Consider the following 11,107-nt stretch of genomic DNA (forward strand, 5'->3'; position numbering starts at 1 on the left):
TGGCTCCTCAATGTTATCTTGCCTCAACCCACTTTTCCAATTAAATATTTCTCACATGGAAATGTTGCATCTTTTTTATTTAATTAAAATGTTCTGGAATCAACTGTAGTGAAAACATTGACATTAAAATGAGTTAATTGAACTGAAAATACAATAGCCAATGTTCTAAATAAGCCTGGCCTCAAAGACTAGAAGTAACATAGTAAATGTAAATCTGTGACACTCAAATTAGTATGATATGTTTGGTATCATTACATAACACAGAAGGTTACCAAAAACTAAATGTGGGATGTTTGTCGGGGGGATGGTTGAGTGTATAACGCGAACGTTTAGCAACCCAAAGGTTGTGTGTTCAAATCACATCAAGGACAACTACTTGGCATGTTAGCTAACCCTAACTCCTAACCTTAACCCCTATATAATGTCCACCTTGCCAACGTTAGCCACAAAAAAAAAAATGAATTAGTAACATGTCATACATATTGCAAATTGGTAACATATTGTAGTAATTGCAATTCGTAACATATCATTCAAATCGTAATTAGTAACATCTCATATGAAATGGATGATGGATATCCATAAATTAATAGATACCATACAAACATAACATTTCATACTAACTTGAGACAGATTTGCGTTTTCTATTTACATCTACCCCATAGAAAACAAAACAGAATCCTAAAATAAATATTATCTTTAAGTTAAAAAAAAGTGACAAGGAATTGTCAAATTCAGCTTTCTCACAAGTCAACAGTTTTTTTCTTCTTCTGAAATTCGCCTTGAATAGGCTAGGCCTGCTCGAAGTTGTGACTGTAAAAGTAATTGGAATGACTGATAAGGACCTGACCTAGGCCTGGAGATGAAAGTGTGAGGGCAAGGAGGGGGTTCTATATTCTACAGCTGTATGGTAATGTGCCCAAAATCTTCACTGCCTCTCTTTGCGCAGCACACGCCACCAAACAAATAGCCGCACACGCGCCTCAGCGTATGGGGTCGCTCACGCGTTTATCACATAGCTCTGTAAGATCAACGTTAATGGGGAGAACGAGAATATATGAATTTATAAAATGACACGGCTCAATGACACCCAATGAATTGTGTCGTATCTTGACTCGCCAGTTTTAATGCAAACAATTTTACGGAGGAAGGCAATGTAGACCTATAGGTCATGTAAGAATAAACATTTTCCAAACACTTTAAGAGTTTTCCCAATTAAAAAAATCTTTGCATCATATGGTCCTAGACTAATTACCCTTTTCCTAACTAAATGAAATCTTCCAGATGTGTGTGATTGTTTTAATTCGTAGCTTATTTGTGTGATTTCATTAGGCCTATTTGATAATTATGTTGTCGAAGGCCTACACTTAATACTCAAAGGAGCTTTTGCCTCGACATATTTGCTTTTTCTGAATTGATCATAAATCATTTCACGTAGCCCCATTTCAGATTACTTTGACCAACTTTTTTGTTGTTGTAGCCTATACATATTTAGGCCTATTAACAACTGGTGAAGTCTAGGCCATTCCAATAACCAATTCCATTGCATAAAGAAATATATTATTGGGTGAAATTCTGTCAACAGTGTGTCATCGCAGTAGACACAAAAACACTTGCAAGACATGTGGTTTATGGCACAGTGGAATTAAATCTTGCCGCATTAACCAAACTAGACACATCTTCTCATTCATCGCCATGGTGGTGGGTAGCCTAAGCTATATTTTAGAGATGGGATATGATTTGACCCTGAAGGAATTGGGTTTGACTGTTTTAACGGAGAGATAATCATGGTTTGGCCCATTTAGAGACCGTCCGCTTTGTCCAAACTGCACTGATTACGCACAGCACGCGCCGACAGTATCTCTTGGCCAGATTGCTTTTGGGGCCCATTTTACCGTGCAATTTCCTTTTCAATCACAAGCGGTATAGGCCTACAGCTTGCACAAGCGCGGCCATTGTAATGCAAAACAGGAAACCCCTTTTATTAATTATGTATGCGTAAAATGACTGCTTCATATGTCCAGAGTTCAACTGTCGTATCCAACACATGTCGCTATGAATGCCTTAAAATGTTTATTTTGTCGCTGCTTAATATATTTGCTTGTTTGGGCTTTTAAAATTGTGTGTTTTTATGGGATAGCCTATGCTATACAACTTGTTTGAATATAGGTTGCCAATAAATAATTTGCCGAAATGGTTTAGCCTCGAATAAGGTTGAATATGTATGCAATTGAAGCAGACTAAAACATGCTACTCAACATTGTGTGTGCGTGTGTCTGCACTGAACATAATATTTTGAGTAGGGCCTACTAATAAACAACACCAACCTCAGAATCTTTGTCATTGTCCGTTAATCAGGCACCCCTACCTAATTTAGATTTTAGATTCTGATGGTTGTTGTGTAGTGACGGACGTCTCCTTTTTGGCACATCAGAGCCCCCCCCCCCCCAAAAAAAAAAGGAGACACAAAGCCGAGGCACGTGTGCATTTCTATATAAACTCATCAGACCGTAAAAAAAGAGGGTCCCGGCGTGTGCCTTTAACGGGATAGGGAGGGGGGCAATGAGCGCCTAGTAATATAATACAAACTCAGGTACATCGGTTTAGAAATCTGCAAATCCTCCTACATTTCCACCCGAAACCAAGCCCACCTCTCCACCCTCCCCACCCACTCGCAAATCCATAGGGATCTTGGTTCCATCTGATTGGTTGGGGATGAGGCAACAAGGGGCGAGAACAATGTCATCATGTCTCCTTAAAAAGAGTGCAGCTATGTCGTGGTAAAAGCATCTCGGGAAGAGAACGACTCAATAGCAGGGGACGGTGAAAATCAAAGTGTCCGATGTGTCTGTAATAATAACCTGAACCTGGATTTTATTTCAACATCATCTGTGGGTCCAAAGTGCCTTATTCGTTCCGTCCACCGCAAAAATGCCAAGAGGCTTTTTAGTGAAAAGGAACAAGAAAGCGAACCCTGTGTCTTACAGGGTGCGCTCTGACGAAGAGGAGCAGGGACAACAAATACACGCTTTACAGAGTCCAAAAGACGCACTACAGTCGGAGGCTCTCGCATCCTTCCCTGAGCGCGCAGCAGCAGCATCCGTGTTCTGCGAGGCATCAGCCACAGCAGCGGCACCCGGACATGACGCTAAACCCGTTCAGTTTGGGAACCCGGAGGCATTGTACCAGGCGCTCTACAGCCCCACCCGGCCCGTCAGTAAGGACCATGAACGGGCATATTTTGAGAGAAGTTTAAATCTAGCCTCACCTGTGTCTGCTGAATCCTTTCCCACACCTGCAGCGCTTACCACTTTAGATAATCTCTTTGCCCCAGTGGACCTAAAAATCGGTACCAGTAACAGCAACCGGACCGGGACAACCACGAACCCAATCCCACCCGCTGTCACCGGGAATGGCACCAAAAGGCATTCGAGCGACACCGAGCGTAAAAACAAGCCTCCATCCAAAAAAAACAAAGCTATCAGGAAACTACACTTCGAAGACGAGATGACCACATCACCCGTGCTTGGCCTCAAAATTAAAGAGGCGCTTGTCGACCAAAAACCCAGACCACAGCCGGCAGCAGGTGACAAACCCCTCGGTGAGTTCGTCTGTCAACTGTGCAGAGAAGCATATGGCAACCCGTTCGCGCTGGCCCAGCACAAGTGCTCCAGGATTGTGAGAGTTGAATACAGATGCCCTGAATGCGATAAGGTGTTCAGCTGCCCGGCGAACCTAGCCTCCCACAGGCGCTGGCACAAACCAAAGCCACAGAATACAGCGTCAATATCTGGCGCGCAAAATATTAAATCCCAGAGTGATAAGATGCCCGCGATTGATAAGGCTGTGTCTGAAGAAATAAAGCTCCGGAGCGAAAGAGACACACCCAGCCCCGGGCTGTCAGAGTCGGGATCAGTTGGATCAGAGGAGGGTCTCTATGATTGTCATCACTGTGGGAAAAAGTTTAAACGCCAGGCATACCTGAGAAAGCACATCCTATCTCAACATGCCACATCCTCCCACAACACCAGCAGCGAGGACCAGGATGCCTATCCATCATCCCAAAGCGAGGGAAAGCCCAGTGACCAAACTCCAAGCCACGCACCATTGAATCTGAGTTCCTCAGGGTGCCACCTGTGCCCTGTTTGTGGAGAGAACTTCCCCAACAGAGTCAACCAGGAAAGGCATATCCGTCTCCTCCATTCCTCGCAGGTCTACCCATGCAAATATTGCCCTGCCATGTTCTACAGTTCCCCGGGACTTACACGGCACATCAACAAATGTCATCCCTCAGAAAACAGGCAGGTGATCCTCCTTCAGATGCCTGTGCGCCCAGCCTGTTGAACCTGTGCCTTTACGCATGGAAGTCATGTGCGTGAAGTTCGACTCCATCATCAGCCTGTGCATTTAATAAAGGTGGATTTTAAATCCTGTTTGGAGCTTGAATTCTATATTTTTCAGACTCATCTTAGTTGATCTAAAGAAAGTATAGCATTAGACTGTTAACTTATTTTTCTAGTATCTCTGCACAAGTGCTTTTGCATTAGCTTCTAGACCTAAGAAAGGGATATCCTAGCTGTACCGTTGTCATAAAATTGCCTTTTAATTCACAGGCTGGAAATGTATCTATTAGCTTTATTATAGCTTGTGAATCTGTGGACATTCCATTTTAGCTTTGTCTCTGAACATAATACAATTTGAAAGGTTTTCCCTATCCATCAATGCCTTGGATTAGAGCTCTTGTACACACCTGCTGTAAAACTGCCTTAATTTATGTGTCGAATAATGATTGTTTTTAATGTCTTATTTATCATTGGCCAGATATTGTATCATTACTGTTATTTACATACTGTATTGCCAATATACTACAAGTAAACCATCATGATTTTTATTTATTTATTTATTGAACTTATCTTACGTAAATGATTGTTTTGTGTGATTTATGTGTGACTCATTAATGTATTTCTTCATGCCATAGCAAAAGTATCCTTTTTACTTATTTATATCAAGTTTACATAGATACCGAGAATGGTGTATGAGTGAATTAGGCTACAATCTAATGACCTTGAGCTTATAAAACATTCTCTTCAATGCTCTTAAATGCAATCATATTTTTTCCCTCTGATTGTTTTGTATCTATAAGCTCTTACCGCGTTTGTATGTTTCTGCAGTATTTGCTAAATGTCCAAATAATAAAAGCAAAAAAATCCATATTGTTTGACTAACTTGGACTAATTTATGTTTTCTGACCTGAGCTTAGGTAGGACCTTGCAGCCATAGTGCTGGTGTCAACACCATATTGTAGTGCATGTCACTATTGTCAGTAAGTAAATGGACACAGCCTCGACTTGGCACTGCATGGTCGGTCAGTGAGGGAGCACAGGGCAGTGCAGGTGTTTAGCAGATGGCCAGACAGACACTTGACTGAGTTTGAAAGGCTCCCCCTCACTACACTGACTTTGTGTCTCAGGCTATCGTCTTCACACAAGAGGCAGCCTCCATTAGCGACATCCCATCGCAGCCTAGCAGCACAGAGCAGACCAACAGGGAGCAGAGATGGCACTACTACACCAGATAGTGGGGGCGTGTATGTTTAGTCACTGCATCCCATCAGCACAGCAGAGGATAGTTAGAGAGGATACTGTGCTACTGTAGGTCCTGTCACTACTAGGGCTACTTAGAAGTCACATACATGTTTTAGATATTATCAGACATTTAATTACAATCCACATAATAAACTATAAAAGTACATTTCCTAAAGAAAATATGTGTGCTTGCTAGCTTGTCTTAAGGTATTTACGGTTGTGAAATAAGTTCTAGCAGTGGTAGCGACTACTGTAGTATTAGTAGTGACCTTTTATAGTTGAAAAAGTAGGTCGATGGAAAGATTGATTGATTGCTTGATTGACTGATAGATAGCATGCCCGGAACAAGTGAAAGTTGGTTTGGTGTCTGTAGCTTGAATGGTTTAAGCGTTACTATAACTGTGGGTTATTATTTTATGCTCATGTTAATAGTTATAATTGATCTAGTTTAGAACATGTTAAAGTTGATTTAATGTTTGAAGCTGAAATGGTTAAAGAGTAGTAGCATTTAAAATGTCTACCACTGTCTTCTTGTGGTGGGCATCAATGTTATTATAGTAAACTAAAGCTGAAATCAAAACTAACACTAATCGTGAAAAAACGATGTAGTAAACTGAAATAAAATAATAAACAAACCTGCTTGAAAAACTAAAACTATATTAAACTATTATCCTTGACTCCAAAACGAACTAAAATCTGGTGGGTAAATGTGGCCAGGAGATAGGAATGTTTCAAATTGGCCTAGTTTGTGAATCACTATCACTGGCTTAACGGAAAACATTTTCTAGGTAACTAACTTGATTCTTCTTGCATGTACTACTAAAATTAAAAAGCATTGGATTGGTGTAAACATGGGCGAGAGAGATTTTCCTTACACAATGTTTTTTTTGCACCAGTCTCTGCGCTATTCCTTTTAAATCCAAGTCACATTGAGATTGGGTATGTTCCTGACGCATGCCAGATCTTTCTATGCCTGGATAGGTATTTTACAAATCAGCTAACCACATCATATGTTATAGCAATCTGGTGCCAAACTGCACATTAGATGACATAGCATGCAACCATTGGTTGATGCATGCAACGTCTGAGCAAGGGACCATTACCATTATAATTTAAACCTAACCTATGACCTGACCTATGACCTGACACATCACTTTATGTATTACTGTTTCCTAGTTGCAAAAAGTGACATCCCGAAAAACACACAACAGACACGAATGGCTTCTAGCCTCCCAGTCATGCTTTCTGTCCCTAACACTACAGTTAAAACTGAAACCAAATAATAAAATACAAATATTTTTATACAACTGAAACTAAATAAAACTAGCAAATCAGGTCTGAAAACAAACTGAAAGTAAACAGAATTTCAAATAAAACTAATAGAAATAAAAACGAATATAAAAACAAAAAACTAGAATAACCTTGCTTGGCATTGAATCTATGAAGTTGTATGCTAATTTATGCAAATTACAATTAGTAATAGTTTATAGAAGTGTTCGAGAATTTGAGCCGGGATGTTTTAAAATCGTGTAGCTTAATTGGCAGGGGCATTTTGAATAGCTACCATTGTACTCCTATGGTTCTCAATCAAACCCATGTTAATTTATGCAAATTTCAAATGGTTTTATTTTAAAAAGGATAAATAGTATAACAATTCTGAATCCAAGCACACTAAGTTGAGTCAGTCTGCACATTTCAACTTTGGTTTGGAGTTGATTGCTTAAAACGGAGGAAATAGGTCTATATTTGTTTTTACCATTTAAGTATGGCTGTAGCATAAAAATTATAAAAGTATCACTTTTCAGAAAGCACATTAATAATCATGCAATGACATTGTATTTGGCTTAGTGATACTGAGTATAAAAGGAAATAAGGGACCTTTTTAACATTGCAACTAAGGGGGTAAGAAAAATGGAGAAAATGGCCCCCTGGTTCTTAATAGCTGAGCACGTCTGCACAGCTCACACTACGCTTCACACCTGGGCTGCACCTGGTTCTCCATGGCAACCAGATCTCTGGAGGAGTAGAAAGGTGTGATGGCTGGGCCAGCTACACCCTCACACAGTACCTGCTGCCTGTGATAGAGGCTTACAAGCTGTCAATCTGTCACGTTCCTGACCTGTTTTCCTTTGTTTTGTATTTGTTTTAGTTGGTCAGGGCGTGAGTTGGGTGGGTTGGTCTAGGTTTGATTTTCTATGTTGGGATTTTGTGTTCGGCCTGGTATGATTCTCAATCAGAGACAGCTGTCAATCGTTGTCCCTGATTGAGAATCATACTAAGGCAGCCTGGGTTTCACTTGTGTTTTGTGGGTGTTTGTTCCTGTGTCAGCGTTTGGGCCACACAGGACTGTTTCGGGTTAGTCACGTTTGTTGGTTTTTGTATTTTGTAGTGTTTGTTGTTTTTCCATTAAATAATGAACTCTTACCAATCCGCATCTTGGTCCGATCCATGCTCCTCCTCGTCTGAGGAGGAGAACGACTACGACAGCCGTTACAGAATCACACATATGGTCATTGCCACTGGGAGTGGCATGGGTCAGGAACTTAAGGCATGGCCCTATTATGGTTGTTTCTAACCTCAGATTATAAAATGATTAGACCAAAAAAACTTGCGCTGGATGATAAAAACAGAAAATGTATACATTAAGATCAGGCACCACACTCTAATAAGGATTTTTTTTTTACTTAATCATGTCACAATCAACTTTTACCAGCTGAATGTAGACACAAATATAATCCGTTTTTGTATTTACAATTTTCTGAATTTTTTTATGATCGGATATGCAAATCAGTTTATATTGAATTAAATATGTACATATTTGCATATACAGTTGGCCTAAAACATACATGCTAAGACATGTACGTAAAATGCATTTTGGGAAGAGAATTTGGTCTAGAATAATAAATTGACAACATATCAACAATTCCCTCTAAGCCTGGAGAATATTTCTAAGGATGCAGTGTTGAAGGATAGCCACACGAACTTTGGTGAATGACGATGCTTCCGAAGCTGAGAATAATGAGTTGGCATGTGGGAAGAGCCTCACTATCGGGAAGTGGCAGTTAAAGACACGTCTATTGAATTTAGCAATAGCCAAATGCCTATTTTGACCCAATCACCATCTCTTCAAAGTAATTTCCTACATGTAGTCCAGTTTGCAACATTCTCTATGAAATGGACCATTATGAGTGAATCACTGAGCTTTGAAATTATGGATACCAATCAAAAGTTTGGATACACCTACTCATTCAAGGGTTTTTCTTTATTTTTACATTGTAGAATAATAGCGAAGACATCAAAACTATGAAATAACACATATGGAATCAGGTAGTAACCAAAAAAGTGTTAAACAAATCAAAATATATTTTACATTTGAGATTCTTCAAAGTAGCATATAAAGTAACATATGCTGAGCACTTGTTGGCTGCTTTTCCTTCACCCTGCGGTCCAACTCATCCAAAACCATCTCAATTGGGTTGAGGTCGGGTGATTGTGGAGGCCAACACTCTCCTTGGTCAAATATCCCTTACACAGCCTGGAGGTGTGTTTTGGGTCATTGTCCTGTTGAAAGACAAATAATAGTCCCACTAAGCACAAACCAGATGGGATCAAATCAAATCAAATTGTATTGGTCACATACACATGGTTAGCAGATGTTAATGTGAGTGAAGCGAAATGCTTGTGCTTCTAGTTCTGACAGTGCAGTAATATCTAACAAGTAATCTAACAATTCCACAACAACTACCTAATACACACAAATCTAAAGGGTTGGAATAAGAATATGTACATATAAATATATTGATGAGGGATGACCGAGCGGCATAGGCAAGATACTGTATATACATATGAGATGAATAATGTAAGATATGTAAACATTATTAAAGTGGCATTATTTAAAGTGACTAGTGATCTATTTATTAAAGTGGCCAATGATTCAAGTCTGAATGTAGGCAGCAGCCTCTCTGTGTTAGTCATGGCTGTTTAACAGTCTCGCTGCTAAAACAGGGATGGCGTATCGCTGCAGAATGCTGTGTTAACCATGCTGGTTAAGTGTGCCTTGAATTCTAAATACATCACAGACAGTGTCACCAGCAAAGCACCCCCACACCTCCTCCTCCATGCTTCACAGTGGGAACCACACATGTGAGATCATCCGTTCACCTACTCTGCGTCCTCACAAAAAAACTGCGGTTTGAACCAAAAATCTCAAATTTGGACCAATCAGACCAAGGGACAGATTTCCACCGGTCTAATGTCCATTGCTCGTGTTTCTTGGCCCAAGCAAGTCTCTTCTTCTTATTGGTGTCCCTCAGTAGTGGTTTCATTGCAGCAATTCGACCATGAAGGCCTGATTCACGCAGTCTCTGAACAGTGAATGTTGAGATGTGTCTGTTACTTGAACTCTGTGAAGCATTTATTTGGGCTGCAATCTGATGTGCAGTTAACTCTAATGAACTTACCAGTTTCATCATAACGCTTGATGGCTTTTGAGACTGCACTTGAAGAAACTTTCGAAGATCTTGACATTTTCCTGATTGACTGACCTTCATGTCTTAAAGACAAAGGTTGGCTACTTTGAAGAATCTCAAATATAAAATATACACGTATTTTGATTTGTTCAACACTTTTTTGGTTTCTACATAATTCCATATGTGTTATTACATAGTTTTGATGACTTCACTATTATTCTACAATGTAGAAAACAAGAAGAAGGTCGTGGCAAAACGTCACATAATCATACTTAAAATTCTTGGACTCTCTTTAAAAAAAAAAAAACACTGACGAGGAAATGTCCTCAACTGCACTTCACAAGCGCCCTGCGGTGACCACAAAGTATGTCCTCACTAAATCACAACACATTCCTTCAGTTCCCTCTGAACCCCAAACCCCACTCCTCACACAGCGACGGCCTGGCCAACAGCCCCCCCCCCCCCCCCCCCCCACACACACATACACCTCCTCCCAGTGGGTCTGACAGACAGACAGACAGGTGTAGGGCAGGCAGCTGGGGAGCGGGCCAAAGATAAGAGCTCCAGATAAAACCTTTCACACAACCATTACAGACCGCTGCTGCACTATAATAGAGCTGTCTGTCGCAGTCTACATCTACACAGAAGAGAGAAAAAACCTTTGGGGAAAGATAAAACCGTAGCGTTTACAAATAGTTACACGTCTACTATTCAAATATGACAGCTAATCTGATCTCCATTGAAGGAGAGAGGAGTGAGACTGTGTTCATATAACAGGGACATGGAGTATGTGTATCCTGGCACGACTGACTCTGTAATTAAGGAAGGGTTATGTGTCACGGAGCTGAAACCCCAGTCTTGTTTACAATTGCATTGTGTGTTGTCTTTAAGTGTGCATAGCAGAGGCTTCACAGTCCAGCATCCCAAGGCAGTTCTACCCCTCTCTGGTCCTGTTCAAAGACACCTTTATTTTTCTCCTGTGAGCTGACTTGATATCTCACATGAAAGCAACACCGAGTTATTTCATTTAGCTGATGTAATCAGACATCCATCGCG

The 11,107-nt window shown here is 40.5% G+C and overlaps 1 pseudogene; it reads left to right on the top strand.

Moving 5' to 3' along the window:
- Window positions 1-2,610: 2,610 nt before the first annotated feature.
- On the top strand, window positions 2,611-5,208 carry LOC139583082 (insulinoma-associated protein 1a pseudogene; annotated as a pseudogene).
- Window positions 5,209-11,107: the final 5,899 nt, after the last annotated feature.

The sequence above is a fragment of the Salvelinus alpinus genome, chromosome 8 (genome assembly GCF_045679555.1).
Source record: "Salvelinus alpinus chromosome 8, SLU_Salpinus.1, whole genome shotgun sequence".
Lineage (NCBI taxonomy): Eukaryota > Metazoa > Chordata > Actinopteri > Salmoniformes > Salmonidae > Salvelinus > Salvelinus alpinus.